Source organism: Triticum urartu, unplaced genomic scaffold, assembly GCF_056163025.1.
Source record: "Triticum urartu cultivar PI428250 unplaced genomic scaffold, HENAU_Tu73 scaffold2, whole genome shotgun sequence".
NCBI classification, from domain to species: domain Eukaryota; kingdom Viridiplantae; phylum Streptophyta; class Magnoliopsida; order Poales; family Poaceae; genus Triticum; species Triticum urartu.
In genome coordinates, this window is record NW_028260368.1 from 2013558 (window position 1) to 2020927 (window position 7370).

General features: G+C 31.1%; 1 non-coding gene across 1 annotated transcript; it reads left to right on the top strand.

The window, feature by feature from the left end:
• Positions 1 to 5534: 5534 nt before the first annotated feature.
• On the top strand, positions 5535 to 5614 carry TRNAL-UAG (transfer RNA leucine (anticodon UAG)). The gene has a single exon. It is a non-coding gene; the product is annotated as a tRNA-Leu (tRNA).
• The last annotated feature ends 1756 nt before the right edge of the window (positions 5615 to 7370 follow it).

Here is a 7370-nt window from a genome sequence, read left to right on the forward strand (position 1 = left end):
TTCCATTACTTTGAGAAATGGATTCTTATATCAAACTATAGCTATTGCATTAAAGAAGAAAAGAAACTAATAGAAGTCGAAGACGCGGAATGATAGTGAATAGAGAGAAAGATTCTTCTGATTTTCTTGTTTCTATCTACTAGACGCCGTAGAGAATTGAGAATTTTCATGTCTTTCAATTCTCGTACTCGTAATTGGAAAGTTATGGAAGGAGACCCATCATTTTGCAATGAAAACAACATATAAAACTCTGGACAATTTCGAAATCAGGCCAAGCGTCTTAATACATATGCAAAAAAATTCATTATTGGCCCACCATTGATTAGAAGATTTAGCTTGTATGAATCGCTATTGGTTTGATACGAATAATGACAATCGTTTCAGTATGTTAAGGATACAGATGTATCCACAATTCATTTAGAGTTACTTAATAGTCTATTTCTTATACCATATCTCTATCCCGTGAAATTCTCGAGCCAAAAGATGGATGCATATGCTGTGTTTCATTTTGCTAAATGATATCAATTAAATGGTGTATCAATTCCATAAATTGCATATAGCAATAAATAAATCAGCAAAATTCTTTCTAATATTTTAGATAGAAGAAACATTTCTTCTATCTAAAATATTAGAAAGAATGTACCCTTCTATCCAAATCCAATTTGCATCGATAAAATAAATCCAAATTCCAGTAGTAGATGAATAATTGCAAATTTGTGTGTGTACGAGATTAGAATAACTTCAAAATAACTGACATAATTTTGTATTTTTCCTGATCAGAAAAATACATGAAAAAGAAAGGAGGTAGAAAAATTTTTGGATTTATGGTTAAAGAAGAAAAAGAAGAAAACAGGGGTTCTGTTGAATTTCAAGTATTCAGTTTCACCAATAAGATACGGAGACTTGCTTCACATTTGGAATTACACAAAAAAGATTTTTCATCGGAAAGAGGTCTACGAAGACTTTTGGGAAAACGTCGACGTTTGCTGGCTTATTTGGCAAAGAAAAATAGAGTACGTTATAAGAAATTAATCGGTCAGTTGAATATTCGGGAGCAGTAATTTAATCGTTCAAATTTTTTTCTTGTTTTATTATTTTTTTAGTAGTCTTATAGTAGTCTTAGATTTTTCATTTTGATGAGCCTCGCTTTGAGGAATTCATGGAATAATCCATTTTCATGGAATAATGAATTAAGGAAGAAAGGATATGAGTCTACCGCTTACAAGAAAAGATCTCATGATAGTCAATATGGGCCCTCAACACCCATCAATGCATGGTGTTCTTCGACTGATCGTTACTCTCGATGGTGAGGATGTTATTGATTGTGAACCCATATTAGGGTATTTACACAGAGGAATGGAAAAAATCGCGGAAAACCGAACTATTATACAATACTTACCTTATGTAACAAGGATATAGAGAGATTGTAGAAAGGGGATAGGATAGTTATTTTTGCAAGAGACTTGTTGTAAATTCCTTAACTTAAGAAAGAAAAAAGAATAAAAACACAGATACATAACATAAAAAAAAGAATAAATAAGACGAGATTCGACCTCCCCCTACATATTTAATTTCCTCTCCTATACAAAAACTAGCAAGACCCACTCCATTGGTAATTCCATCAATAACACCCTTATCAAAAAACTCCGTGAGTTCGGTTAACCCTCTTATACCGAGGGTAAAGACCCTAGTATAGAAAATATCTATATAACCACGATTATATGACCAACTGTATATATTTTTTTTTACTTGATCTAAAAATTCTTTTTTAGGATTTCCTTTGTAAAAAGAGTTTATTAAATCCAAATTCTGAAAAAAAGAATAAGCGGATCCATAGAAGATATATGCTATGAATAAACCAAAGATAGCTAGACTTACAGAAGAAATTGCATTAGTAATAAATTCATATGAATTTACAAAAGAATTAGAACTTTCCTGGGTAAAGTTTATTGAGGGAGTTAACCACTTTGATAATATGGTTAACTCTGCTATTCCATTACCAATTCCTCCATTATCAAAAGAGATTCCTATGAATCCAATGAACAAAGTGAAAAGTAGTAATATAAGAAGAGGAAATAACATAGTATTTCCCGTTTCATGCGGATAGGCAAAAGTTTTTTTAGCCCCAAAAGACGTAGTAAAGGATCCTATCCTATTTCTTGTATTACCTTGAATTTTTGGTATATTTTGTGAAAAAAAAGAAACTCCACTCTTCGTTGTTGATAAAACGAAATCCCTATTCACTCCTTTGGGTATCCTTTTTCCCCATAAGGATATTGAATACAAGGAACTCTCTTTAGTGCTACTGTAATTTTGAAAATGAACACGCAAATACCCATCAAATGTAAGTAAATATATCCGAAACATATAAAAGGCAGTTAATCCTGCAGTAAAGGAGGCTATTATTCCAAAAAAGGGCGAATACAACCAACTATTACTAAGGATTTCATCTTTGGACCAGAAGCAAGCAAGAGGTGGAATACCACAAAGAGAAAGTGTACCCCATAAAAAAGTAGTTCTTGTGATTGGAATGTATTTTCTTAAACCGCCCATAAGAACCATATTTTGACTTTTATCTGGTGAATATCCAACAAGAGGTTCCATTGAATGAATAACGGATCCGGATCCCAAGAACAATAAAGCTTTTGAATAAGCATGAGTGATCAAATGGAATAAAGCAGCTTGATAAGAACCTATACCTAGAGCTAACATCATATAACCCAATTGAGACATTGTAGAATAGGCTAAGCTTCTTTTAATATCTCTCTGAGCAAGAGCTAAAGTAGCTCCTAAGAATAGTGTTATTGTACCTACTAAAGAAATAAAACTCATTATCAAAGGTAAAGATATGAAAAGAGGAAGAAGTCGAGCTAGAAGAAAAATTCCCGCAGCAACCATAGTTGCTGCGTGTATAAGAGCCGAAATAGGAGTGGGCCCTTCCATAGCATCGGGTAACCATACGTGAAGAGGGAATTGTGCGGATTTCGCAACTGCACCAAGGAATAATAAAAAAGCACACAAAGTAGTAAGTAAAGAGTTAATTCCATTATTAGGAATCCAGTTATTAGCTATTTTGAACAAATCCCTAAACTCTAAACTACCTGTTATCCAAAAAAAACCTAAAATTCCTAATAATAGACCAAAATCCCCTACACGATTAGTTACAAAAGCTTTTTGACAAGCACTCGCTGCGATTGGTCGTGTAAACCAAAAGCCTATCAATAAATAAGAACACATTCCCACGAGTTCCCAAAAAAAATAAATTTGTATCAAATTGGAGCTAGTAACCAATCCCAACATGGAAGTATTGAAAAAACTTATATAAACAAAAAATCTCAAATATCCTTCATCGTGAGACATATAACCATCACTATAAATAAGAACCAGGATTCCTACAGTAGTAATTAGTATTAACATAATAGAAGTAAGTGGGTCAATCAAGTATCCAAATTCTAAAGAAAAATCATTATTGACGGTCCAAGACCATAGATATTGATAGATCGAACTTCCATTTATTTGTTGAATAGACAGTTGAACTGAGAATACCATAGCTATACTTAAGAGTAAAACACTAGGAAAAGCCCATATGCGACGAAGATTTTTTGTTGCTGTCGGAATAAGAATAAGGCCAAATCCCATTGACATAATAACTGGAAGTGGGAGAAGAGGGATTACCCATGCATATTGATATGTATGTTCCATAAGAAAAGAAATTGCAATTTTTACTTCAATTTTTACTTCAATTTTTCTATAAAATTGTTTCCGATTCACCAAACCAATTCTTATCTCTTTCTGAAAGAATAAATAAAAAGAATAAGAAAAAATACTGAAATTCTTAATTTTTCCAAAATTTATCTCATTGAAATAATTAAAAATTAAGAATGGGTTTAGTTGGTTAAATTAAAAAAGTTAATAAAATAACTAGGTAACGAAGTTATTTTATTAACTAAATAAAGATATTTATAAAAATAAAAAAAAAAAAGTGGAATCATTTTACTTTCTATTCATAATTCATTTTTATATTTCTTTAAAACAAAGATGAAACAGCTCTCTTGTTCCATAATTAACTGATTGAGTGAATTCCAATGAAAACCTATGTTTATAAGAAATTATCGAATAGTCCTTACTTCATATAGAACTAAAATTCTAATGACTATAAATTACCTAAGTTTTAGAATGTCTTGTTTAAGAGACTCAGTATTTTTTGTTTTGATTGGAATTCCTTTCCTTTATGGAATACCATTCTGAACTTAATTAACTATTTTCATTTTCCCTTCTTTTTATCCCCCCGTCTTATCTTATATGGGGGATAGGCTTCCATACCATATATCTATATATGGAGTATACTTGATATATAAATAGATATAAATAGATTTAAATGAGAAACCCTTCTATATATTCTATATTATTAAAAAAAAAGTATAAAATATATAAAGAAAAAATGTTAAAAAATTCTTGTTGTCTTATCCGCATTAGACAAAATGAAGTAAAAAATAATTCAAAATTTAAGTATCTTTCAGTATCTAAGTATAAATACTAATAAAAAGAAGAAAGAAGGATTGATTTGCAGCAATAGATGTCTTTCACATACAACTAGAAAAAAGTAATTTCCTTTTTGAATGGCAGTTCCAAAAAAACGTACTTCAATGTCAAAAAAGCGTATTCGTAAAAATATTTGGAAGAAAAAGACTTATTTTTCCATAGTACAATCTTATTCTTTAGTAAAATCAAGATCATTTTCGAGCGGTAATGAGCATCCAAAACCAAAGGGTTTTTCTGGGCAACAAACAAATAATAAGATTTTGGAATAATATGAATTGACTTATCAAAAAAGAATTCCAATTATTTAATAATTTGGATTCTTCTTTGAATGTACTTTTATGTGTCGAATTACTCGGTACAATATTCTTAGAACAAAAAACCCCTCTTATCTTATATATACAAGAAAAAAAAAGTTTTGTTTGGTATACTGTGTGCTAAGTATTCTTTTCCTATCAATGAACTTTTCATAATTTTCCTAATAGAATCCTCATATTCTATTAGGAAAATTATGAAAAGTGGAGTATTCTTACAATAGGACTTACAACTTCCACCTATCTTCTCCAAAATCATAAGGTTAGTAAATCTTATTAATAAGAGCATAAAGACTTTCATTCTAGAAATTTTTAAAAAATCCAAAAAGCCTTTTCTATTTATCCATTTTATTTTAATTTCATCATTAAATAGAAACCCTTTTGGATTTTTTTCATTGTATTGAAAGAATTTTCAAAATGTAAAGGGGAAATTAATTAGAAAAAATTAGTTCTATAATTGCAAGTTAGAAAAAAGAAGTTCCAACTCTTTCAAGCAGTGTTTGTGTTTCTATTGGGCAAAGCAAGAGTTTATTGTAAAAAAAAAAAATGGAAACGATACTACCAAACGAAGTCTATTTTAATGAAAACTCTAATGTTCCTAAATTTTATGGACTTTCCCAATATCGACGATTCCCAAGATAATAGCTATTATTCTTTTAAGTTACCTATTATTTGAAGTTAGCCGCCATGGTGAAATTGGTAGACACGCTGCTCTTAGGAAGCAGTGCTCAAGCATCTCGGTTCGAATCCGAGTGGCGGCATTCTTGAAAAAGAATACAATAGATTAGAAATCAATTCGAAATTTACAATTTTGTAATGGGACCTTCCCCTTATGCTATTTGCAACTTTAGAACATATACTAACTCATATCTCTTTCTCAACGATTTCAATTGTGATTACGATTCATTTTATAACCTTATTAGTTCGTGAACTTGGAGGATTACGCGATTCGTCAGAAAAAGGAATGATAGTTACTTTTTTCTCTATAACAGGATTCTTAGTTTCTCGTTGGGCTTCCTCGGGACATTTTCCATTAAGTAATTTATATGAGTCATTGATCTTCCTTTCATGGGCCCTGTATATTCTTCATACCATTCCTAAAATACAGAACTCTAAAAATGATTTAAGCACAATAACTACGCCAAGTACTATTTTAACGCAAGGCTTTGCCACATCGGGTCTTTTAACTGAAATGCATCAATCCACGATACTAGTACCTGCTCTACAATCTCAGTGGTTAATGATGCATGTCAGTATGATGTTATTAAGCTATGCAACTCTTTTGTGCGGATCCTTATTATCTGCCGCTATTCTAATCATTAGATTTCGAAATAATTTCCATTTCTTTTCTAAAAAGAAAAAAAATGTTTTAAATAAAACATTTTTCTTTAGTGATATTAAATATTTTTATGCAAAAAGAAGTGCTTTAAAAAGAACCTCTGTCCCTTCATTTCCAAATTATTACAAATATCAATTAACGGAGCGTTTGGATTCTTGGAGTTATCGTGTCATTAGCCTAGGATTTACCCTTTTAACCGTAGGTATTCTTTGTGGAGCAGTATGGGCTAATGAGGCCTGGGGATCCTATTGGAATTGGGATCCTAAGGAAACTTGGGCATTTATTACTTGGACCATATTCGCAATTTATTTACATAGTAGAACAAATCCAAATTGGAAGGGTACGAATTCTGCACTTATAGCTTTGATAGGATTTCTTATAATTTGGATTTGTTATTTTGGTATAAATCTATTAGGAATAGGCTTACATAGTTATGGTTCGTTTACATTAACACCTAAATGATTACATAAAATAAAACCTTCATGAAATGAAGGTTTTTACTTTTATGTTTTATTTGAGAACCCCTTGAACGCCTTATCAAAGGGTTCTCAAAAATTCGAGATAGATCTAATTATACTTTTTTACTTATTTCTGCATTATATACTTTTTTACTTATTTCTGCATTAATAGAGCAGACGAGTAAAAAAAAGCAAACCTATTTAGGATAATAATTGGATAAGAGAGCCTCTACCCTGTCAACGGATAGGGAGAGAACAAAATCTGGATAAATACCAATTCCTATTACTGGTAAAAAGATACAGATTAAAATAAAGAGTTCTCGTGGTCCAGAATCCACAAAATTTGCGTTTGGAACATTAAATAGCTTGTATCCATAGAACATCTGGCGTAACATAGATAATAAATAAATAGGAGTTAATATCATTCCAATTGCCATTACAAAAGTAATTAGTGTTTTTGGCATTAACAGAAATTTTGGACTAGTAATTAGTCCAAAAAATACTACTAATTCTGCGACAAAACCACTCATTCCTGGTAAGGCAAGAGAAGCCATTGAAAAGCTACTAAACATGGTAAAAATTTTAGGCATTGGGATAGATATTCCCCCCAGTTCTTCGAGATAAACAAGACGCATTCTATCAGAAGCGGTTCCTGCCAAGAAAAAAAGTGTAGCACCAATAAATCCATGGGATAATATTTGTAAAATAGCTCCATTGAGT